Source organism: Odocoileus virginianus, chromosome 3 (genome assembly GCF_023699985.2).
Source record: "Odocoileus virginianus isolate 20LAN1187 ecotype Illinois chromosome 3, Ovbor_1.2, whole genome shotgun sequence".
Taxonomy (NCBI): domain Eukaryota; kingdom Metazoa; phylum Chordata; class Mammalia; order Artiodactyla; family Cervidae; genus Odocoileus; species Odocoileus virginianus.
In genome coordinates, this window is record NC_069676.1 from 26,160,342 (window position 1) to 26,186,264 (window position 25,923).

Here is a 25,923-nt window from a genome sequence, read left to right on the forward strand (position 1 = left end):
ACAGTCCATGGGGTCACAAAGGGTCAGACACGACTGAGCGACTTCACTTTCAAGCCCTGAACCACCTGGCAACAGAATCAAACACCAAAGCAGTCCTTACTCCCAAAACTAGGATTAAATGTCACAAGACAATGATTAATTTCAGACTCTTTGTTCTTCCTCTTAAAAAAGAAAATCAACCTCACTCAAAGGCCAGGTCGAGTGGATCTGAGGCCTGTCTCCCACTTCCTTGTCTGATGGCCTGCAATAAGCACTGTACTTTCCTTCACCACAACCAGGTAACAGTAGATTGGCCCTGCTGCACATTAGATTAACAAAACCAAGGTCTAGTCTGTAACTTTGGGTCAATATTTGCTCCACTGTTGGATGTGAATGCCCTTTCCTGGTTTTGTACTGCCACCACCACCATTTTATCCCTTTTCTGATTTTCCGTATGTGCTTCATTAGTTCTCCATCTATCCACAGCTCTACACAACAGCCCAGTCAGTGTCTCAACAATGCCAAACCTAAAGCAGTGATGACTGAGTTTTAGTGTCTCATAAAACAGCAATCCTCAGCAATGTGAAAATGACATTTCACTCTAACAATTCTCTTATCCTTGGTGCCTAGGCACTGTAACCTCAGCTGTCACCTCATGGCTCCTTTTTGGTCTGACTACAGTAATTCCTCTGCATACGAACCTTGAACCTTCAAAGATGCAAATGTATGTTCACGTGTCCAGTCACGTTAGTTCACAAGTCTGGTGTGCATTGTCACATGCATGCATCCTCCATAAGTAGTGTGCTTTTGTATACTTTACTGTATAGTGCTATATGGAGTACAGTATCTTTATTTCAAGCCCAGAATGTCCAGAAGCAAGAAGGTAGATAAAACTGAATCCAGCAAGGAAACAAAACCTGTGGCGTCCATGTCAGGCATGAGTGAAATTGCAGCTTGCCCTTGGTCTCCTATTGCTGACCACCCTTCAGCTCTACCATCCCCTACCCCCTCTTCCTCCTCCAGTGAGTAACTCTTCTTGCCTTCACTCAATGCCAGCCCCTGGATGCCAGCTATTGTACCGTACTGCTGTACTTTTCAAGGTACTAACTGTAAGATTAGAAATGCTTTCTTTATTTTTGTTTGTTTTTTATGTATTATTTGTGTAAAATATATCATAAAGCTATTATAGTACTATACTGATAGTACTATACTATAAGTATTTATACAGTGCTGTATATTGTGATTGTGTTAGTTGAGTGCCTAGGCTAACTTTGCTGGATGTACGAACAAATTGGATTTACAAACATGCTCTCAGAATGGAACTTATTTGTATGTAGGGAAATTACTGTATATATAGCTTTCATCAAAAATGAATTTTTGTGATACACTTAAAAAAACTCTAGGTACAGACTAAGCAGCCTTTCATTTCTGTTTGGGCACTTATAAGGCTGGTCAGATTTTGAAATGGCTCCCTTAAAGACCAAATGAAAGAACGCCAAGAACTCTGGGCAATACTTCAAAAGTCAACAGCTGCTCTGCACTCCCAGTCAATCCCGATTTGCCACTTGGCCGCTTACTGATGAGCTGCTTGTATCAGTATTTAATAGCCCCGCTGTGTATTCCCTAGTTCACCCACCGGCTTGTCAAGCTTTGGACAGATATCTGGTACCCCAGAATTTTGGCTTCTCTGCAAAACAGCTTGTTATAAGGGAGACAGTATTTGATTGGAAGTCAAGAGTCCAATTTCAGATATGAACTATCCCTAATTACATATATGGTGTTGGGCAAGTAATAATATATCTGGGCTTTAAGTGGTTTTTTTTGTTTTGTTGTTAACATTTTATTATGGGAGTTACAAACATATACCACAGCATAAAGAATAATATAATGAGTCTCACATGGTGGTGGTTTAGTTGCTAAGCCATGTCTGACTTTTGAGACCCCATGGAGTGTAACCTGCCAGGCTCCTCTGTCCATGAGATTTCCCAGACAAGAATACTGGAGTGGGTTGCCATTTTCTTCTCCAGGATATCTTCCCAACCCAGGGACTGAACCTGTGTCTCCATTGCAGGTAGATTCTTTACTGCTGAGCCACCACGGAAGCCCATGAATCTCACATACTTTATCATCTGTTTCAATAATTGTTCATTTTGACTTATCTATACCCTGCAGAAAGTGAAGAGGAACTAAAAAGCCTCTTGATGAAAGTGAAAGAGGAGAGTGAAAAAGTTGGCTTAAAGCTCAACATTCAGAAAACTAAGATCATGGCATCTGGTCCCATCATTTCATGGCAAATAGATGGGGAAAGAGTGGAAACAGTGTCAGACTTTATTTTGGGGGGCTCCAAAATCACTGCAGATGGTGATTGCAGCCATGAAATTAAAAGACACTTACTCCTTGAAAGGAGAGTTATGACCAACCTAGATAGCAATTAAAAAGCAGAGACATTACTTTGCCAACAAAGGTCTGTTTAGTTAAGGCTATGGTTTATCCAATGGTCATGTATGGATGTGAGAGTTGGACTGTGAGGAAAGCTGAGTGCCAAAAAATTGATGCTTTTGAACTTTGGTGTTGGGGAAGACTCTTGAGAGTCTCTTGGACTGCAAGGAGATCCAACCAGTCCATCCTAAAGAAGATTAAGTCTGGGTGTTCATTGGAAGCACTGATGCTGAAGGTGAAACTCTAATACTTTGGCCACTTGATGAGAAGAGTTGACTCATCTGAAAAGACCCTGATGCTGGGAGGGATTGGGGGCAGGAGGAGAAGGGGATGACAGAGGATGAGATGGCTGGATGGCATCACCGACTCTATGGACATGAGTTTGAGTAAACTCCAGGGAGTTGGTGATGGACAGGGAGGCCTGGCATGCTGCAATTCATGGGGTCACAAAGAGTCGGACACGACTGAGTAACTGAACTAAACTGAACTGATACCCTGCTTACCTACTAGATTATTATAAAACAAATCCCAGACCTCATATTATATCATAAATATTTCACAGTATATTTTCTAAAGATAAGAACTATTTTGTTTTTAAAATTCACACTAACATTGTAACCCAGCAGGATTCAATGGGTACTTTCTAGGACAGACCACTCTCCCATATCCTCCACTTTTGCTCCTTTCTCAAATGCCTAGATAACTATATCTGATGAACATTTCCTGAGTTTTACAGATGTTAAAGTGAAAGTGAAAGTCACTCAGTTGTGTCTGACTCTTTGCAACCCCATGGACTGTAGCCTGCGAGGGTCCTTGTCCATGGAATTCTCCAGGAAAGAATACTGGAGTGGGTAGCCATTCCCTTCTCTAGGGGATCTTTCCAACCCAGGGATTGAACCCAGGTCTCCCACATAACAGGCAGTTTCTTTACCATCTGAACCACCAAGGAAGCCACAGATGTGTTAAAAGCCTCACCAAATGAAATGATGTGATGACCCTCAGGCCCCAAGGTCTACTGGAGCCCAAGGATTGATAATATTAACCCCTATGATATGGCCCTGTTACTGCACCATCGACCAATCAGAATTTGATGCAAGCCCATCACTTATGCTGAGACTCCCCTTCCTCAGTTCAGTTCAGTTCATTTCATTTCAGTTGCTCAGTCGTGTCCAACTCTTTGCGACCTCGTGGACTGCAGCATTCCAGGCCTCCCTGTTCTTCACCAACTCCCAGAGCTTGCTCAGACACACGTTCATTGAGTCAGTGAGCCACCCAACCATCTCATCCTCTATCATCCTCTTCTCCTCCTGCCTTCAGTCTTTCCCAGCATCAGAGTTTTTTCCAATGACTCAGTTCTTCTCGTCAGGTGGCCAAAGTATTGGAGCTTCAGCTTCAGCATCAGTCCTTCCAATGAATATTCAGTTATCCTTTAGGATTGACTGGTTTGATCTCCTTGCTGTCCAAGGGACTCTCAAGAGTCTTCTCCAACACCACAGTTCAAAAGCACCAGTTCTTCGGTGCTCAGCTTTCGATTATGGTCCAACTCTCACATCCATACATGACTACTGGAAAAACTATAGCTTTAACTAGATGGACCTTTGTTGGCAAAGTAATGTCTCTGCTTTTTAATATGCTGTCTAGGTTGGTCATAGCTTTTCTTCCAAGGAGCAATTGTCTAATTTCATGGCTGCAGTCACCATCTTCAATAATCTTGGAGCCCCAAAAAATAAAGTCTGTCACTGTTTCCATTGTTTCCCCATCTTATTTGCCATGAAGTGATGGGACCAGATGCCATGATCTTAGTTTTCTGAATGTTGAGCTTTAAGCCAACTTTTTCACTCTCATCACGAGGCTCTTCAGTTCTCTTCACTTTCTGCCATAAGGGTGGTGTCATCTGCATATCTGAGGTTATTGATATTTCTCCCAGCAGTCTTGATTCCAGCCTGTGCTTCATCCAGCATGATGAATTTCGCATGATGTACTCTACATATAAGTTAAATAAGCTGGGTGACAATATACAGCCTTGACGTACTCCTTTCCCGATTTGGAACCAGTCTGTTGTTCCATGCCCAGTTCTAACTGTTGCTTCTTGACCTGCATACAGATTTCTCAGGAGGCAAGTAAGGTGGTCTGGTATTGTTTCAATAATAAATACTAAAAACAATATTAACTTTACAATATTTTTTAAAATCCAGACAGTTTTCAAACTGTCTTGATTGTCAAATTTTTCAGAATGCTTTTTAAAGGATCCAAATGAGGTTCATTAAATTTAACTGTTGAAATGTTTCCTAAATCTAATTTAAACTATAGATATGCTCTCTGTTTCTCTCTCCCACTCTTTCTTTCAACTTACTTAGTGGGGGGTGGGGAAGGAAATAGATCATTTGTCTTATGGAGTTTCTTAGTCTGGACTTTGCTAATTGCATCCTTGTAATAATAATATTTAATAGATCCTCAGTTTCCTATATTTCCTATAGTTAAATCTAGAAGCTTGGTCATTTCAGGTGCTAATTTTTTGTAATAATGTTTATTAGGTAGTATTGTATATTTTGATTATGAAGCATATAATGTTGAATTATTTTGAGTTGCTAGCAGTCTTAGGTAATCATTGTGTGGATCCATTATTTCATAAAGTATTGCAAAATGGTGATATGATAATTCTAGCATGGGTTCTCCATTTACTAGCTAGAGTACTTCTATAAACAGTAACTTCCCTTTCTAGACTCTTCTGTTTATCCTGTAGTATAGATATATATGAAAGGCAAGATAAATGCTTGAACATTTCCCTGTATTTACAAGTTTAAAAGATAATGAATTGTTTCTCTGACATATCCTAAAGGAGAGCAATGAGATTTTGTTTCCTTTTTTTAAGATCAATATAAACTTCTAGGTTAAACCATGTTTTAACCCATTCCAGTTATTATTCTTATTTATGCCCAAATTGTTAATGGGAAACCCTTCGATCAGTCTAATAAGGAAAGGACACATAAAACACTCTATGTTCATAGGAAATGTCATTAGTTATGTAGAAAATCCAAAAGAATTGACAAAAAACACTTCTGGAACTAATAAGCAATTATAGCAAGGTTGTAAGATATGTTTACTATGCAAAAGTCAATCTCTTTCCTATCAAGTAATGAAATTCGTAATTTAAAACACCATACTGTTTACACTTGCTCAGTCATGTCCAACCCCATGAACTATACACCCTATGGGATTCTTCAGGCCAGAAAACTGGTGTGGGTAGCCTTTCCCTTCTCCAGGGGATCTTCTAACCCAGGGATCGAACCCAGGTCTCCCACATTGCAGGTGGATCTTTACCAGTTGAGCCACAAGGGAAGCCCACTGTTTACACTAGCATTCCTCAAAATGAACTATTGGTTTATCTAACAAAATGTGTACAAGATTTATATAAGAAAAACTATAAAACTCTGATGAACATATCAAAGAAAGATAAATAAATGGAGAGATATTCCATGTTCATTGATAAGAACATGCAATGTTATCAAAATGTCGGTTCTTTCCAATTTGATTCATAGATTCAATGCAATCCTGATCAAAATCCCAGCAAGTTATTTTATGGATATAAAGAAACTGGTTCTAAAGTTTTATGGAGAGACAAATGACTTAGAATATTCAACACATTAATGGAGGAGAAAAAGTTGGAGAACTGACACTGCCTGGCATCAAGACTTATCATAATTAAAAACCTCTGCCCTGCAAAAGACAATGTCAAGAGAAGAAGATAAGCCACAGATTGGGGGGGGGGGGGGCATATATATTTGCAAAAGACATATCAGATAAAGGACTATTATCCAAAATATACAAAGAATTCTTAAAACACAACAATAAGAATGCAGTCTGATTTAAAAAGGGGCTGAAGAGGAAGAGAAAGAGGAGGAAGGAGGAGAGGATGCAGAAAGTGTTATAACTGGCAAGAAAGCAAAGCGAAAACAGCCCTCCTTTCTCTTCAGTGCTGAAGGCTGAATGTGGGTCCAGACACAAATTCACAAGTGTTTTCTTAGTGCTCTCTTTTTTTTTTTTTAATAAAAAAAGTTAATAATGTAAAAACGTTAAGTTATCAAGAAGTTGAATTGTGATTGTTGACCCTGTTTTAATCAAGTCTGAATGGATAAAAATAAGTACAGATTTTGTGATTTTGAAAATATTCTTAAGGACATATTCAGGAAAGTGCCCTTATGTGTAACATCTCCATTCTTAGTGTTTCTAGATAAATGATGTGTGACTGTAACTTCCTTCTCAGTTAAATTAGGAACTATTATACATTACAACATAACTGAATATATGCCCTTTCAAACCAAGCTCAAGATGAATAACCTATACTCCAAGTTAAACTTTTTTACATTTGAACAGAAGACAACAACCTTGGACTATGACTAAATCCCAGAGTAGAAAGACTGATATATCATATATTCTAAATATCGTTGAGTCAAAGGCAATGAAATTTGTTATATACACTGATATTTGAGAATGTATGTGAGCTTTTAAAATGTACTCCATGGTTCAGTGGTATTAAGTGCTGATACATCCAGTTGATGCATCACATCTTCAACCTGCCAGGAAGCCTTTGAAAAGCCATTTGTCCCTGGATCCAAATCAAATATGTACCCTGACTGTTAAAAAATATTTTGTTAGACTAAATGACTGAACTATCTTTGACAGGACTGCCAAATGAATTATGACAATGGTTGACCACTTTGGGCCCTGGGGCTGTATTACCAAAAGGAGAAAGAGAAAAATCTTTTCTTTCTAGTCTGATCTTATGCAGAACAAATGCATCATTCTCTCTGTTATGAATTTCAGTTGAGGTCCAAAAATTCATGCACTCTTTTATATTGAAACTTAACAGGATATAGATGCCATTTATCCCATATATTATCTGAAGTGGCATATCCTCAAAATTGGTGCATAACATTAGCTCTGAATCACAACAAAGTGCAGGCTTAATTGAAAGACGTGTGTAGGAGCCTGACTTACCTGTGTTCGAATTTTAACTTTACCACTTAAGAGGCTCCTAGTTTTAAAGTGGGATAATAATTTCAATCTTCTGGGACTGCTGTAAAGGTTAATGGTGAATGTTAAGTGCCTGACATATTGCAGGCATTCATTAAAAAGATGGCTTTTATTATTATCTAACAACAATAGGCTTCTTCTAAAATTGCTAACTTAAAAGCTAATGATTATAAACTTATAAAAAATGATTATATAGAAGAAAATAGGGAGCAGTCAGGTGGACAAGGCGGAGCCAGGCTAAGGCGTTTAAAAACAAAAGCAGCAGTACAATCACAGTAACTGTATCAGCAATAATTAATTCACTGTTCTGCTGACCTATCCTGTCTGTCTGTTGGTCTCTGAACATTAAATTTTTTTCTCAACAAACTTATGGTTGCTATGGGGAAGGAGGGGGAGGATGGGGGGAAGAGATAGTGAGTTTGGGATGGACATGTATTTAAAATGGATAAACAACAAGGACCTACTGCATAGGACATGGAACTCTGCTCAATGTTATGTGGCAGGCTGGAAGGGAGGGAAATTAGGGGGACAATGGAGATATATATATATGTGTATATATATATATCTGATTCCCTTCACTGTTCACTGAAGTTATCACAATATTGTTAATCGGCTATACCCCAATACAAAATAAAAAGTTAAAAAAAATTCTCATAATGTATTTAGGAAAAGTCCTAGGAAATTACTTTGCCTTTAGGAAACTTTATACCTCAGACATGCAAAAGAAGCTTTCACTTTTTCTTAAAACAAATAGTTTCTAAATTCATTTTAAGTTTCCTCTCACTCCTTTGACCAATATGTTAGTAATTCAACACATTTCAACTTTGTTTTACTGCTCTCCCATTGATTGAAAAATCATGACCACTTGAATATCCAAATTGTTTGGTTTCCCTGACTTCCTGAATTCCAAAAGTCAGGAAGAAACAGAGCAGAAAGGAGGTGCAGGTGACATTTCTTTTCCCTCAGGCTTACTACACGGCATTGTTATGATTTTCTTCAAGTCCAGGGCCCTTTGACTTCCCTAAGATAAAGAATTAATTTTCAGCTTTATTGCCTTTGTTTGTATTTTGTATTTTATGACTCCAATACATTGTGTTTTAGGAAAATACAAATATCTTATCCATGGGGAGGTGGGGTAAGGTGTAAGGGGTAGGGGGAGTTGCTTCTTTAAACAATCACTTGGTTCATAGTGGGGTTTTTTTTTTTTTCCTCCAAAAATGAGTTTCCTCCTGCAAATATTCAGGAGTTGCTTTCTCACAAAAGACAGGCTTTCTGACAAATTTCCATTGGCTCTAGCCCAATGCCATAATTAGTTTAAATTAAACCCCCAAGTGTTTCCCTTTTTCTTCCTTAGCACCACAAACAATTCCTTCCTCTGAGTGTTGGACTCAGGTTTAACTCTGCAAGTTTCCAGAAGCAGTCAAGGCCACAGGGGGCAGAAATCCAAACTTCGACCTTGAAAGATGCTCCTAGGATCTGTTGTTTCATAATATATGTCCAACACAGCCCCCATGTTCTGGTGAGTGTGGGAATACCCAGAGTGTCTGTGGACAGAGGAAGGCTGAGGGTGCATCCTAAAGGGTCTGTGGGGCAAAGAGGTGCTGTTTTCCAAAGTTTTGCATGGCTAGAAAGGAATTTAAGGCAGCTGTGTAAAATTATCCAAAAATGTATTCAAAGATAAAACACTGATCAGATCAAATATATTAAAGCAATGATTCATAACTGAAAATTCTCATGCTGACCCATTAAGCTGGAAACATCTGCACTTTCCCGGAGTTTATTGCTCAGTTGGTAAAGAATCCACCTGCAATGCAAGAGACCCCAGTTCGATTCCTGGGTCGGGAAGATCCCCTGGAGAAGGGATGGGCTACCCACTCCAGTATTCTTGGGTTTTCCTTATGACTCAGCTGGTAAAGAATCCGCCTGCAATGTGGGACGCCTGGGTTCAATTCCTGGGTTGGGAAGATCCCCTGGAGAAGGGAAAGGCTACTCACTCCAGTATTCTGGCCTGGAGAATCCCATAGACTGTATAGTCCATGGGGTCACAAAGAGTCGGACACGACTGAGCAACTTTCACTTTCACCAAATATATTTATAACAGACTTTATGATCTGTCATGTATACAACTCTACCAGCCACAATTATTTTAATTCTAGTTAATTTTTTCAAACAATACTTCTCCAAAGCACTGAAGATTACTTGGGGTAAACTCATCACTGGAGGGAAGCAGCAGAAGCTTAACATCTTCCCTCACCCCATTCTTCCTCCGCCCCCATCCCACCCCACCCCACCCCAAACACTTAAGTTCTAACTAAAGCTAGAAACAGAGATCTGAAAAACAAAAGATTGAGTTTATCCAAAGTAGGAAGGCTAATGGGGCAGGGACTCTTAAAAAGGCAGGATAGTATGGCACCACCAATGAAAGTTCAAGGTTGTCCCTTGGACTTGCTTGACTTTCTCTTGTCTGGAGGAGAAGGGATCAAACTCTAAGACCTGCCTTCAGGTCAGGAGTCTCTTAATCCTTCACTGTGTATTCCTTTAGACTTTGCTTTTCTTCTGAATTTTGTAGTTCAATTTCCTTTTGGTTGATGTTGATAATCAACATCCTTTGTGATGTTGATAATTTGAAAATGTCTCTGGTTCCCTGTGATTTGGCTCTTATGAAGATTTACAGGTGGGTCTTGTTAGCCATGCCCTGGAAAGGTGATAACATTTTTTGTAATCTATTTAGAGGCTACACAATGTAACATAATTCTATTTTCTTCTCTCTTCATCTTATATGTATAATCCATTAGGCTGTTTTATAGAGGCTAAATATGAAAGGACAGTGGTACTATAGTATTTCTTAACCTGTTATCAAGACCACAATATTTTATCAGGAATGAAGACCCAAATGCAAATTTTCATTCTCTTTGTATAACGTTTATGCAATAAAGAATAAATTGAGTACATGATTTTTCATTTCTGAAGTACTGGGGCTAGTAATGCATGAGTCGCAGAGAAGCAAGCATTAATCTATCTAGCTGCTAAGAAATGAAATGTCACTTAGAGGAACTTGTTCTTGCCGGCACACTCTTTCATCGAGTTCTCCATCAGAAAGCAGAGAAAAAAGTAATTCTTTTTCCTATTGCATCATATTATAGCACATCTTACCCTTTTTCACATGTCTTGATTTAGTTCCTGCATATGTAGTGTGCAAAAGCTTTAGTTTTTCAAGGATATCTCATTTGATCTCATTTTTCACATGAAACACAATTTTAAAAAAAAAGAAAAGTAGGATAGACACAAAGGAAACATTTCTTCAAAAGATTTCTCAATAGCTGTTGAAATTCTGGACTGACATCTTACTGTGGGTTTTGGGTGATGTCGCGTGTGCATGTGTGTGTGTGAGTGTATGTGTGTTTATGTACCTGATCAGTTCTCTTCATTAATGTTATTAGATGAATTATTTCTCTGGTGAATAGAGATTACAAATTTTTAGGAGAATTAAAATGACTGAAAAGTCTGAGTGCTGTTTAGTTTTTACAAATATTGCTTTGCAAAACAATAGACAGTACCACTTATTTTTCAGGTAGGAATGCATTTTTTAAAACAATGTATTTATGTGCAAAACACTGAACTTAAGGAACAGACCTACTTTCCATAAACTAGTTTTAAAATCATTTTTTCAAAATAATTTAGATTTCAAGGGAAAAAAAATCACAAAAACCCACACTATCATCTATGTTTTATGAAATAAAACTGTGGATATTTCATTGATTTTCCACAAATATGCCTTCCTGTAATTGAACATATGGTTACATCTAAGTAAAGTAACACCTCCTTTATTGGAAATCCCTTAGAGATTCATTGTTCCAAACAGTGGGATTTTTCCAGGTAACAGAGGCTTTTTTTCCCTATAACCTACCAAGATTTTAAAAATATTTCCTTAAAATTAAAAGTCTCTCTCTTTTTTAAAGAGCAATATTAAACATAATTTAAACATAACTTAACCCCTCCTTTGTAAATGCAAGATAATGATAATACTTAATTTGCAAGAGTATTTAAAATGTTTTTAAAATACTCATATCATTGTTATAAACATCACTCACTGCATCATCTATGGGTCCTGAGAGTCAGCTGAGGATTATAAAATTGTTTAGTCTGAGTCCCTAACAATGCACACCTGCCTCCTCTACAAAGTCAAGTGGGTTGGGTAGTAAGTAGGTGCTCTGTCGTCCTAATCAGTCTCTCCCACTTCCATTTGGCATTCAGCAGTAGAATGTCTCAGAGCCCCATCACCATCCTGGCACCTCTCATCCTTCCTTACGTGTTGTATTACTGTTAGGGGTTGAGAAGCCAGAGGAGTGAGGCTCTTAGCATTCCAGAGAGCTGGTCCTGACGAAGACTGAAGACTTGCCTGTGAGTAAACAGCTTAATAGTTTCGAGAATGGTGTTGCAGTGTCGGGGAGGCCTATGCTTATTGTACGCCTTTCTTGTCTCTTCATTTCCACTTCCTAACTGAGCTCCAATTAACTGAGAGAGGTGGATAAGCAAACTTTACATTCAAAATACCTTGTCCTGACTTTGATTGGATATTGCTTCTGGATGGAGAATAAAACATAAAACACTATGGCTTTATACTTTTTTTTATTAAATCCTTTTTTTCTGATTTGCATATTGATTTCCACATTTTTTTAAAAATTGTAGTTCATTTATAGTATCTTGTTAGTTTTGGATGTACAGACAAATAATTCATATTTTTTGGCAGATTCTTTTCCATTATGGATTATTACAAGATACTGAATATAGTTCCCTCTGCTATATAGTAGGACTTTGCTGTTAATTTTATATATAATTATTTGCATCTTTGAATCCCAAACTCCTAATTTATCCCTCCTCACCCCCCCTTTAGTAACATAAAGTTGTTTTCTAAGTCTGTGAGTCTTTCTATTTTGTAAATAAGTTCACTTGTGTAATTTTTTAGATTCCACTTTTAAGTGATATCATGTGATATTTGTCTTTATCCAACTTACTTCACTTAGTATGATAATCTCTAGGTCCATCCATGTTGCTGAAAATAGCATTATTTCATTCCTCTTTATGACTAATACTTCATTGTGTTTATGTACCATATCTTCTTTATCCAGTCCTCTGTCGATGGACATATAGGTTGCTTCCATGTCTTAGCTATTGCAAATATGCTGCAATGAATACTGGGGTGCAAGTATCTTCCGATTAGAGTCTTCATCTTTTCTGGATATAGATGGCATTATACTTTAAATAAAAGAGGTTTTCAAATTGTTTTGACAGCAGAATCCCTTTCCCTACTTCCTGTGTGAAAGTGAACAGAGCTACATCCCATTTACTCATATCTCCTCCCCTCAAAACCACTGAGCTTCTTGAGAGGAGACTCCTCAGAGCCCAGGACCTTGTTACCTTTCTATCCCAACATAAGATATTCATTTTTTTAACTCAGTTACTCACTCTTCGATTCTGCATAAGAAATGTCAAAAACCAGGATAGAAAGTCATTTTATTATAGCAGCTCTAACAGGCAACACCCTTGAACACTGCCTTCCTTATGAAGGGAAGCCAACTTTCTCCCGTATTTCAGAATTTTAATATAATTTTTTGTTTTTTAATGTTAACAGATGTGTGTGTTCCTCAATGGTGAATTTCTTCATATGCCTTTCAACATCTTCCATTCATAGAGAAGCCAACATATTCAAGACAGTACTTGTCATCCATGAGGTAAGATTGGCTGGGAACTTATTATGGGACTGGTCTTGATGATTAATATCACCTATTTGTAATATCTCAGCACTGATATTTTAAGTTATCTTCTATACAATGGGGAGTAATAAGAATATTGGAGCAGAATTAGAAATCTTATAAATTGTTATGACAACAATGAAATAATATTGGTGAAATGTCTTTGAAAATGTGATGTATTATTTTTTGATTTATAAAGACATTGTAATTGATGTTTTGTGTGCCAGGAATTGTTCTAGGCACTGGGATGCAGCAGTGAACGAGACTAAATCTCTCTCCTCACAGTGCTTTTTTAATAGAGACAAATAAATCAATAGATTTACTGTTGCCATTATTTTTCATTACATCAGCCTCATCAGAGCAACTTTGCCTATTTGTATGTGCTCAGCATTTGGCTTCTGGACATAGTGAGTTAGAAGTTTGAAGAGTGGTTTGGGTTTGTATCCTGCCTCCCTACCATGTACTACCTTGATAGATTTATAAGCCAATCAGCTCATGTTACCAAGGACATTTCCTCATTTGTCAATGTGGGACAATAATAATGCTTAAGTCATAAGAGTGTTTTAAATTTTTTTAATATAAAAATTATATTGCTATGCAGTATTGTACATATTTAGTCTTATCTCTATTAATATGATGTCTTTCAACAGAGAAGCACAATGTGCCATCCTAGCTTTAGCTGATTTAGGATATCTCTTTTATTTTCTAAACATATGGTTAAAAAAATTAACTGGAAACAGGAATGTCTGCTTTTCCAGATAATATGAATTGTACTCATATTGCAAAATTTAAGCTACTTGCTAACAACTACTTGTTGTTTTGCCAACAACATAGTAAATGGCAACTATTAAGGTACCAGTTCTCCACTGTTCTGATACAACTTTATATATGGGGATGATTCATGGTTTACTTCTTTTCAAGTCACAGTATCAAGCAGCATCATTTGTCTTCTATCAGCAATTCATACTTGAACTGAGTCCATGTACTGATCTCTTGTATTTCGCATCATTTCTAGTCTTGGACACCCCCATTCAGACTATAATATCTTTAAAGTAAAGGGTGCAGATGGCCTTAAAAAACAAGAAACTCTACCATTCACTTATGTCTATTTCATTACTGTAATTATTTTCCCTGGGAGAGAGTAGTCTTGTTCAATGCTATTTGCAGAGTAGTTTCTTCAATAAATTTGTCCTCTGGATATTGTAGCACACAGTATTTTGTGTTTAAAATTCATACATCAAAACCAATCTGATTCTAAGGAGAATCACGTGCATTAGAAACATAGATTTGAACAAAATGAGAAAAGACATGAGAGAAAGAGGATGGTCATTGAAATGGCCGTGTTTTCACTCAAAAAGCATGTTATAAATGCTTAACATGTACTGGAAACAGGGATACACAGGGAACCAATTTATCAGCTAGGTGAATGACAATAGCTATAATGCACAAATGGGGTAGCAGGGAGAAGATATGAGAAAAAGACATGGAACAAATAAAACTGGTGCAGTCTAGAAGAGGCAGTTTCATAGAGAAAGAAGTGTGGTTGAAAGGGGCTGAGAGGAGGGGGGGATCAGGGAACAATATTTCTAAAAGTATGAGGTTTATTTTATGACTGAAGAAAATGTCCTAAAATTGGGTAGTGGTGCTATTGTACAACCTTGTGAAAATATTTTTTAAAACTGCTAAATTATATTCTTAAAAGTGCAAATGTTATAGTGAATATATATATATTCATATACATAGTTATGTATGAATTACACCTAAATTTAAAAAAAAAGCACAGAATGCAGATTCAAGGGGAAAATGAATTTCTCAATGTAAGAGGATGAATTAGTTTCCTAGGGCTACCATTATGAAATATCACAACTGAGTGGCTTGAAATAGCAAGTTTATTTTCTCATAGTTCTGGAAGATAGAAGTCTAAAATTAAAACGTCAGAAAGCCATGCTCCCTCTGTGACTTGTTGGGGAGAATACTACCTTGTCTCCTCCTAGCTTCTAGAGGAAGCCACCCTTCTTTGGCATTCCTTGGCCTAGAGTTGCATCCCTCTCTTCTCTTCTCTGCTTCTGTTGTCACATGGTATTCTCTCTGTGAGTTGATTTCCAAATCTCTCTCTTCTTATTAGGACACCAATCATTTGGATTAGAGCCCAACCTGGTGACTTCAGCTTAATTTGATTGTATCTTCGAAGGCTCTATTTTCAAATAAGGTCACATTCTGAGGTTCCAGGAAGGACATTAATTGGAGGGGGGACACTATTCAACCCATAACACTGGGACATACAGAAGAAGCATTTGGGCTTTGTCTTGATGGACCTATAATGCTAGTATTAGGAATTTGTTTTTAAATTCCTAGGCAAAATGCTCTTTTGGTTTTTGAGCTGGAAATGAATGCAGCTACAAGTTAAGAGAATTAGTCTGGCAATAACTGATAGAATGATATGGATTTAAAACAGACTCACAGCAGGAAAACTGTAAAGGAAAGTTGTAGAGAACATTTGGAGGAGAAGTCCTCAACATGTGTAAGGAATCCATGCCCCACATCATCCTCTTTTTTAAATCCAAAATATTCTGTAATTAGTCTGTCTCCAGGACATACAAATGGTGGAAATGCTAGTTATCAGTATGGATTGTGTGAAAAATTATAGAGTTGAAATGTATTTGCATTGCTCACCAGTAAAAAAGAGACATTTTGAGAATATTTTAGAATTTGATGATAGATTAGATATGCTGGGGTAAGAGATACCAAGCATAGCATGTGGTTTACACAAATACACAACTCATTCATTGAAATAAGGGATATTGAAAGAGAACTGGTTTTGGATTGGGAGTGGAGGTAAAGAGGATGAGTTTAATATTGCACAGGTTGAATTTGAGATGCTTTTTATACATATTTAATCATTATGTAAAGAATCTGAAGCTCACTTGTGAGTTTGTGTATTAGAGGTAATTGAAATTAGGATGTGGATGCACTCTTTCAGTGAATATACAGTATCATGAAGGAAACAACACAAGAGAAAAATTTGAACAACTCTGAATTGAAGATTAGGTGGAAGGCAATGAGCAAATTAAACTGATTGGGAGAGATAAGGAAGGAAGGATGAAATTTCTCTACTGAAAGTAAGAGAAGGAACAATTATAGATGAAGACAGTGGTCAATACTGCCCAGTGTTATTGAGAAGGTGAAGATTGGCTACCTGGAGGTAACTGATTACTCTAGTTAAGCACCATTCATATACTAATTGGAGAAGGCAATGGCACCCCGCCCCAGTACTCATACCTCGAAAATCCCATGGACGGAGGAGCCTGGTAGGCTGCAGTCCATGAGGTCGCTAAGTGTCAGACATGACTGAGAGACTTCACTTTCACTTTTCACTTTCATGCATTGGAGAAGGAAATGAAAACCCACTCCAGTGTTCTTGCCTGGAGAATCCCAGGGATGGCGGAGCCTGGTGGGCTGCCGTCTATGGGGTTGCACAGAGTCGGACACGACTGAAGTGACTTAGCAGCAACAGCAGCATATGCTAATAACTCCCAAATGTAAAATTCCAGCCCAGCTCTTTCCTGAAGCCCAGACTCATATCTCCAATTGCGTATTGAATGTCTCCTTGGCATCACAAACTTAACACATTCAAAAGAAATTTCCTGATTTTCTTCACTAAACTATCCTGCATTCTCCCTCATCCCCATTTAGTGTAAGTCACATATCATTGACTCAGTTTACTTTCCTTTAATTCATCCAGTCTTCACCAAATTTTACTAGCTCTACCTTCTAAGCACATGTTGCCACCTCCCTATGCCAAACTCCATTGTTTATTGTTTTTATTAACAGCTGTTTTGAAATATAATTCTTGTACCATGCAGTTTATCCATTTAAAGTGTACAGCTCAATGGTTTTTATTCTATTTGAATAGTTGTACATCTATCACCCCAGTTAATTTTGGAACATTTAGTCACCCCCTCCGCACCACCACCACCCCCCCCCCACAAAAGAAAAAATTAACAGTCACTCTCCATTCCCTCTTTTCCCTGGTCCCTAGCAATCACTAATCTATTTTGCATGTGTATGGAATTATCTGTTCTGGACTTTTTGTAAATGGTATTGTACTTGATTTGGTCTTTTCTGACCAGCTCCTTTCACATAATATGATGTTTTCAAGGTTTATCATGTTGTAGGTTATATCAGCACTTCATTCTTTTTCATGATGAATAACATTTCATTATTATTATATGGATATAGCACACTTTGTTTAACATTTCCTCAGCTGATGGATATTTCAGTTATTTCCACCTTTGGGCTCTTAGGAATAATGATGCTATAAATATTTATGTTTTGTTCAAACATTTGTTTTCCTTTCTTTTGGGGGTGTACCTACGAGTGCAACTACTGGGTCACTGGATGGTAGAGTAACTTTGTTTAACCTTTTAAGGAACTGCAAGATGTTTTTCTGAAGCAGTGACCATTATCTCTTGGTAGAATTATTGCATCAGTATTGTTACTGCTGTCCTTGCTTCCGTCATTTTTCCCCACAGTCCATCTTGTTGCTCACATCCCTCCACTGGGTCCTCAGTTCAGTCAAAGTAAAACTTAAGCATTTGCAATGATTACAAGCTCTGGCAGGTCTGGCCCCGTATGACCTCACTGGTTTTATCTTGTGCTGTGTCTCTCCCCTTTGCTTATTCCCTACTGATCTCTTCGGTCTTTCTTGTCTATACCAGGTACACTCTCAATGCTTATCTCTTCCCTCCTCCTGGAAAAGGCATCCCACTATATCCACAGTACTTGCTGTTTACCTCCTCATGTATTTATTCAAATGTTTCCTTCTTGGTGAGACAGTCAACCTTTTTTTGTGGTGTAAGATGGTGGAGTAGAAGGCCATATGCTCATCTTCTCCTGCAGGAACTCCAAAACTACAACTTGCTGCTGAATAACCATCAACTGGAGAAGGTTGGATCCCACCAAAAAAAGATACTCCACATCCAAGATCAAAGGAAAAGCCCCAGCAAGATGGCAGGAGGGGTGAAGTCATGCTAGAATCAAACCCCTTCCCCGCCAGAGATGCTCAGAGGGCTCAAACAAACCTTGTGTGCACCAAGACCCAGAGACCCCCACAAAGAGCCAGAACTGTGTTTGAGTGTCTCCTGCAAAGGTACGGGTGTGCAGTGGCCTACCGCAGGGTCAGGGGCTCTGGTGCAGCAGACCTCAGTATGGCACAAGCCCTCATTAACCCCACCATAGAGCCGCTAGAACTTACACGGGACTGGGGAAACCAACTCCTGGAGGGCACAAACGGAACCTCCTGTGCACCAAGACGCAGGAGAAAGGAGCAGCAATCCTACGAGAGACTGACGCAGACCTGCCTTTGGTATCCAAGTGTCTCTGATGGAGGCATGGGTCAATGGTGGCCCGGTGCAGGGTTGGGGGGCACTGAGTGCAACAGTGCATACATGGGACCTTTAAAAGGAGGTTGCCATTATCTTCATTACCTCCACCATAGTATGGCCTCAGGTCAAACAACGGGGAGGGAACACAGCCCTGCCCATCAACAGAAAATTGGGATTAAAAATTTACTGAGCATGGCCCTGCCCATCAGAATAAGACCATTTCCCCCTCAGTCAGTCTCTCCCATAAGGAAGCTTTCATAAGCCTCTTACCTTATTCATCAGAGGGCAGACAAAATGAAAACCACAATCACAGAAAACTAACCAAACTAATCACATGGACCACAGCCTTGTCCAACTCAATGAAAGTATGAGCCATGCCATTTAGTGCCACCCAAGATGGATGGGTCATGGTGGAGAGTTCTGACAAAATATGGTCCACTGGACAAGGGAATGGCAAACCACTTCAGTATTCTTGCCTTGAGAACCCCATGAAATACATGAAAAGGTAAAAAGATAGGACACTGAAAGGTGAACTCCCCAGGTCAGTAGGTGCCCAATATGCTAAGGGAGATCAGTGGAGAAATAACTCCAGAAAGAATGAAGACACAGAGCCAAAGCAAAAAAACACCCAGTTGTGGATGTGACTGGTGATGAAAGTAAAGTCCAGTGCTGTAAAGAGCAATAGTGCATAGGAACCAGGAATATTAGGTTCAAGAATCAAGGCAAACTGGAAGTGGTCAAACAGGAGATGGCAAGAGTGAACATCAACATTTTAGGAGTTGGTGAACTAAAATGGACTGATGGGTGAATTTAACTCAGATGACCATTATATCGACTACTGTGGGCAGGAATCCCTTAGAAGAAACGGAGTAGCCATCATAGCCAACAAAGAGTCCAAAATGCAGTACTTGGATGCAATCTCAGAAACGACAGAATTCCATTTCATTCATCTGTTCATTTCCAAGGCAAACCATTCAATATCACAGTAATCCTAGTCTATACCCCAACCACTAATGCTGAAGAAGCTGAAGTTGAACGGTTCTATGAAGATCTATAAAACACTCTAGAACTAACACCAAAAAATCATGTCCTTTTCATTATAGGGAACTGGAATGCAAAAAGTAGGAAGTCAAGCGATACCTGGAGTAACAGGCAAATTTGGCCTTGGAGTACAAAATAAAGCATGTCAAAGGCTAACAGATTTTGCCAAGAGAACTCACTGGTCATAGCAAACACCCTCTTCCAACAACACAAGAGAAGACTCTACACAGGGACATCACCAGATGGTCAAAACCAAAATCAGATTTATTCTATTCTTTGCAGCCAAAGATGGAGAAGCTCTATAGAGTCAGCAAAAACAAGACTGGGAACTGACTGTGGCTCAGATCATGAACTCCATATTGCCAAATTCAGCCTTAAATTGAAGAAAGTAGGGAAAACTACTAGACCATTCAGGTATGACCTAAATCATATAACTTACGATTATACAGTGAAAGTGACAAATAGATTCAAGAGATTAGATCTAATAGACAGAGTGCCTGATGAACTATGGACAGAGGTTCGTAACATTGTACAGAAGGAAGTGATTAAGACCATCCCCAAGAAAAAGAAATGTAAAAAGGTAAAATGGTTGTTTGAGGAGGACTTACAAATAGCTGAGAAAAGAAGAGAAGCAAAACGCAAAGGAGAAAAGGAAAGATAAACCTATTTGAATGCAGAATTCCAAAGACTAGCAAGGAGAGATAAGAAAGCCTTCCTCAGTGATCAATGCAAAGAAATAGAGGAAAATAATAGAATGGGAAAGATTAGAGATCACTTCAAGAAAATTAGAGATACCAAGGGAAAATTTCATGCAAAGATGGGCAAAATAAAGGACAGAAATGGTATGGACCTAACAGAAGCAGAAGATATTAAGAGGTGGTAAGAATACACAGAAGAACTATACAAAAAAAGATCTTCATAACCCAGATACAACAATGATGTGATCACTCACCTAGAGCCATCCTGGAATGTGAAGTCAAGTGGGCCTTGGGAAGCATCACTACCAACAAAGCTAGTGGAGGTGATCGAATTCCAGTGGAGCTATTTCAAATCCTAAAAGATGATGCTGTGAAAGTGCTGCACTCAATATGCCAGCAAGTTTGGAAAATTCAGCCTTGACCACAGGACTGGAAAAGTTCAGTATTCATTCCAATCCCAAAGAAAGGCATTGCCAAAGAATGTTCAAACTACAGCACAATTGTACTCATCCCACATGCTAGCAACACAATGCTCAGAATTCTCCAAGCCAGGCTTCAACAGTACATGAGTCATGAACTTCTAGATGTTCAAGCTGGTTTAAAAAAAGGCAGAGGGACCAGAGATTAAATTGCCAGCATTCACTGGATCATCCAAAATGCAAGAGAGTTCAAGAAAAACATCTACGTCTGCTTTATTGACTCACTGGAAAGGATCTTGATGCTGGGAAAGATTGAAGGTGGGAGGAGAAGGGGATGACAGAGGATGAGATGGTTGGATGGCATCACTGACTCAATGGACATGGGTTTGAGTAAGCTCCAGGAGTTGATGATGGACAGGGAAGCCTGGCATGCTGCAGTCCGTGGAGTTGCAAAGGGTCAGAATGACTGAGCAACTGAACTGAACTGAGGCAGTCAACACTCCATTCCTCCCTTTCCTGCCTTTTGTTTATGTGTGTGTGTTTATTTTTATCCATCACTCTTGTTACCACTCAAAGTACTATATAGTTTGTTTCATATCTGTTTTCCCCCACCAGAGAGCTAGCTTCATGGAAGCAGGAATTCTGGATTTTGTTCAAGCTGTGTGTTCAGGGTCTATCCTATCTAGTAGGATTAAAGAAACATTTGATGTATGAATAATTCAGTTCAGTTCCGTCACTCAGTCGTATCCAACTCTTTGCGACCCCATGGACTGCAACATGCCAGTCTTCCCTGTCCATCACCAACTCCTGGAGCTTGCTCAAACTCATGTCCATCAAGGTGGTGATGAATAATTGAATGAATATATATTAAGCCCAGCAGTTTTATTGGAATGGGGTAGAGTAGTGAATGGGAAGTGAGGACATGAATTGGTGAGAAGAGATGACATTTCCAGCAGGTTTGAGAATTACAGACTGAATATACAGAAATCCCTCTGCCTTCTCTCCTGTTTCTGTAGTTAACTAAGGGTCCATGCTCTTAACTAAGGCCAGCTCTCCATATGTACCTATAATCGTGTGGGGAAGAAAAGATTTTTGTCTACCATCTTAGGTCCAAAAAGAGATCTGAAAATTGATTAACTGGAGAGAAGATTTTTTTAAACAGGAGCAAACAGGAGTTGCTCATTGATGAGTAACTCCAGGAATAGATATTTACGGGCTTCTAAGGTAAACAATTAAGAATTCATCTGACAATGTAGGAGATGCAAAAGACAGGGATTTGATCCCTGGGTCAGGGAGATCCCCTGGAGAAGGCAATCGCAACCCACTCCAGTATTCTTGCCTGAAAATTCCATGAACAGAGGAGCCTGATGTAGACAGAGGAGTCTATAGTCTATGGTGTCACAAAGAGTGAGTGACTGATCACACGGGCACACACACGAAGATTTATATACCACCTTAACAAAGAGCAGGGTTCAGGGTTTCAGTGGGATTGTATGGAAGCTTCTGTTTGGCTTTTTAATGTTAATGAAAATGGGCAGACTCCTTTCTGTCTAGAAACTCTTCTGGTGGGGGTTGGGAGAAGAGGGGGTTGGGGGGTGTGGGCAGTCAGTGCTGGCTGTATTCCCAGGAGGCTTGTTGAGATAATGTCTGTCTGTGACTGCTGTTCAGATGTTTTCCATTTAAAATAATCCTCAGACCACTTTGGTGGACTATTAATTCCTTCGGTTCCATTCTCTGTAGCCTGCACAGACAGGCTCTCTTGCTGTACCCTCTCAGGACACCATGCACAGAGAAGGCCATGTGAGTCTCCCTTGGAACTGATCATGGTGGTGTAGTGCCCTGGACAAGGGCATCAAGGTTTCTACTCAATCCTGCATCATCAGTTTTCCATTCTCACCTGTATCATCTTGTTACATACAAACATGCTGTTATTCTCCCTGGTTTTAAATAAAGTAAAACCAACCCTTGATTTTAATAGGAAAATTTAAATATGGACCAGGTATCAGGTGATACCTAAGAGTTACTGTGAATATAGTCACTGGAGACTCCCACCCTCACACAAGAATAGGAGACTATTTTTAAAAATCCAATAAAAGCGGAACCTCTCTGATGATCCTAATTTACAAAAAGTCCTGTCTTCTCCCACAAACCTGAAGTCAAGTCTGCTTAGAAAGAAAGAGAAAAACTAAGGGTTCAAATCAGACAGGGGCCTGGAGAAAGTGAAGTAACACCCAGGAAGACTGCCCTAGGACTTCTAGCAAGGCATCTCCATCTGCTTACAGGAAAACCAGTGAATTGTGATGCCCAGGAATTTTGCCATTGTCTTTGTGTCAAGGAAAACTGGAAGTCGTCAAACAGGAGATGGCAAGAGTGAACATCGACATTCTAGGAATCTGCGAACTAAAATGGACTGCAATGGGTGAATTTAACTCAGATGACCATTATATCTACTACTGTGGACAGGAATCCCTTAGAAGAAATGGAGTAGCCATCATAGTCAACAAAAGAGTCCGAAATGCAGTACTTGGATGCAATCTCAAAAACGACAGAATGATCTCTGTTCGTTTCCAAGGCAAAGCATTCAATATCACGGTAATCCAAGTCAATGCCCTGACCAGTAACGCTGAAGAAGCTGAAGTTGAACAATTCTATGAAGACCTACAAGACCTGTTAGAACTAACACCCCAAAAAGACGTCCTTTTCATTATAGGGGACTGGAATGCAAAAGTAGGAAGTCAAGAAACACCTGGAGTAAAAGGCAAATTTGACCTTGGAGTACAGAATAAAGCAGGCAAAGGCTAATAGAGTTTTGCCAAGAGAACGCACTAGTCATAGCAAACACCCTCTTCCAACAACACAAGAGGAGACTCTGCACATGGACATCACCAGATGGCCAACACCGAAATCAGATTGATTATATTCTTTGCAGCCAAAGATGGAGAAGCTCTGTGCAGTCAGCAGAAACAAGACTGGGAGTGGATTGTGGGTCAGATCATGAACTCCTTATTGCCAAATTCAGACTTAAATTGAAGAAAGTGGGGAGCCATTTCATTTAGTTCATACCTGAACTAAACCATTCAGGTATGACCTAAATCAAATCCCTTATGATTATACAGTGGAAGTGAGAAATAGATTTAAGGGACTACATCTGATAGACAGAGTGCCTGATGAACTATGGACAGAGGTTTATAACATTGTACAGGAGACAGGGATCAAGACTATCCCCAAGAAAAAGAAATGCAAAAAAGCAAAATGGCTGTCTGAGGAGGCCTTACAAATAGCTGTGAAAGGAAGAGAAGTGAAAAGCAAAGGAGAAAAGAAAAGATAGACCCATTTGAATGCAGAGTTCCAAAGAATAGCAAGGAGAGATAAGAAAGCCTTCCTCAGCAATCAATGCAAAGAAATAGAAGAAAACAATGAATGGGAAAGACTAGAGATCTCTTCAAGAAAATTAGAGACACCAAGGGAAAATTTCATGCAAAGATGGACTCAATAAAGGACAGAGATGGTATGCACCTGACAGAAGCAGAAAATATCAGGAGGTGGCAAGAATACACAGAACAACTGTACAAAAAAGATATTCATGACACAGTTAATCACAATTGTATGATCATTCACCTAGAGCCAGACATCCTGGAATGTGAAGTCAAGTGGGCCTTGGGAAGCATCACTACCAACAAAGCTAGTGGAAGTGATGGAATTTCAGTTGAGCTATTTCAAATCCTAAAAGATGATGCTGTGAAAGTGCTGCACTCAATATGCCAGCAAGTTTGGAAAATTCAGCATTGACCACAGGACTAGAAAAGGTCAATTTTCATTCCAATCCCAAAGAAAGGCAATGCCAAAGAATGCTCAAACTACCACACAATTACACTCATCTGACACGCTAGTAAAGTAATGCTCAAAATTCTCCAAGCCAAGCTTCAGCAACACATGAACCATGAACTTCCAGATTTCAAGCTGGTTTTAGAAAAAGAGAAACCAGAGATCAAATTGCCAACATCCACTGGATCATCAAAAAAGCAAGAGAGTTCCAGAAAAACATCTATTTCTGCTTTATTGACTATGCCAAAGCCTTTGACTATGTGGATCACAATAAACTGTGGAAAATTCTTCAAGAGATGGGAATACCAGATCACCTGACCTGCCTCTTGAGAAACCTATATGCAGGTCAGGAAGCAACAGTTAAACTGGACATGGAACAACAAACTGGTTCCAAGTAGGAAAAGGAGTATGTCAAGACTGTATATTGTCACCCTGCTTATTTAACTTATATGCAGAGTACATCATGAGAAACGCTGGGCTGGATGAAGCACAAGCTGGAATCAAGATTTCCAGGAGAAATAACAAAACCTCAGATACACAGATGACACCACCCTTATGGCAGAAAGCAAAGAAGAACTAAAGAGCCTCTTGATGAAAGTGAAAGAGGAGAGTGAAAAAGTTGGCTTAAAGCTCAACATTCAGAAAACTAAATCATGGCATCCAGTCGGTCCCATCACTTCATGGCAAATAAATGGGGAAACAGTGGCTGACTTTATTTTTCTGGGCTCCAAAATCACTGCAGATGGTGACTGCAGCCATGAAATTAAAAGACGCTTACTTCTTGGAAGGCAAGTTATGAGCAACCCAGACAGCATATTAAAAAGCAGAGACATTACTATGTCAGCAAAGGTCCATCTAGTCAAGGCTATGGTTTTTCCAGTAGTCTTATATGGATGTGAGAGTTGGACTGTAAAGAAAGCTGAGAGCTGAAAAATTGATGCTTTTGAACTATGGTGTTGGGGAAGACTCTTGAGAGTCCCTTGGACTGGAAGGAGATCCAACCAGTTCATCCTAAAGGAGATCAGTCCTGAGTTTTCATTGGAAGGACTGATGTTGAAGCTGAAACTTCAATACTTTGGCCACCTGATGTGAAGAGCTGACTCATTTGAAAAGACCCTGAAGCTGGGAGGGATTGGGGGCAGGAGGAGAAGAGGACAACAGAGGATGAGATGATTGGATGGCATCATTGACTTAATGGACATGTTTGGAGAGGCTCCGGGTTTGGTGATGGACAGGGAGGCCTGGTGTGCTGCTGTTCATGGGGTCACAAAGAGTCAGACACAACTGAGCGACTGTCCTGAACTGAACATGTGTAAAATATTTAAAATTAGAACATGTAGTACTTTATCTC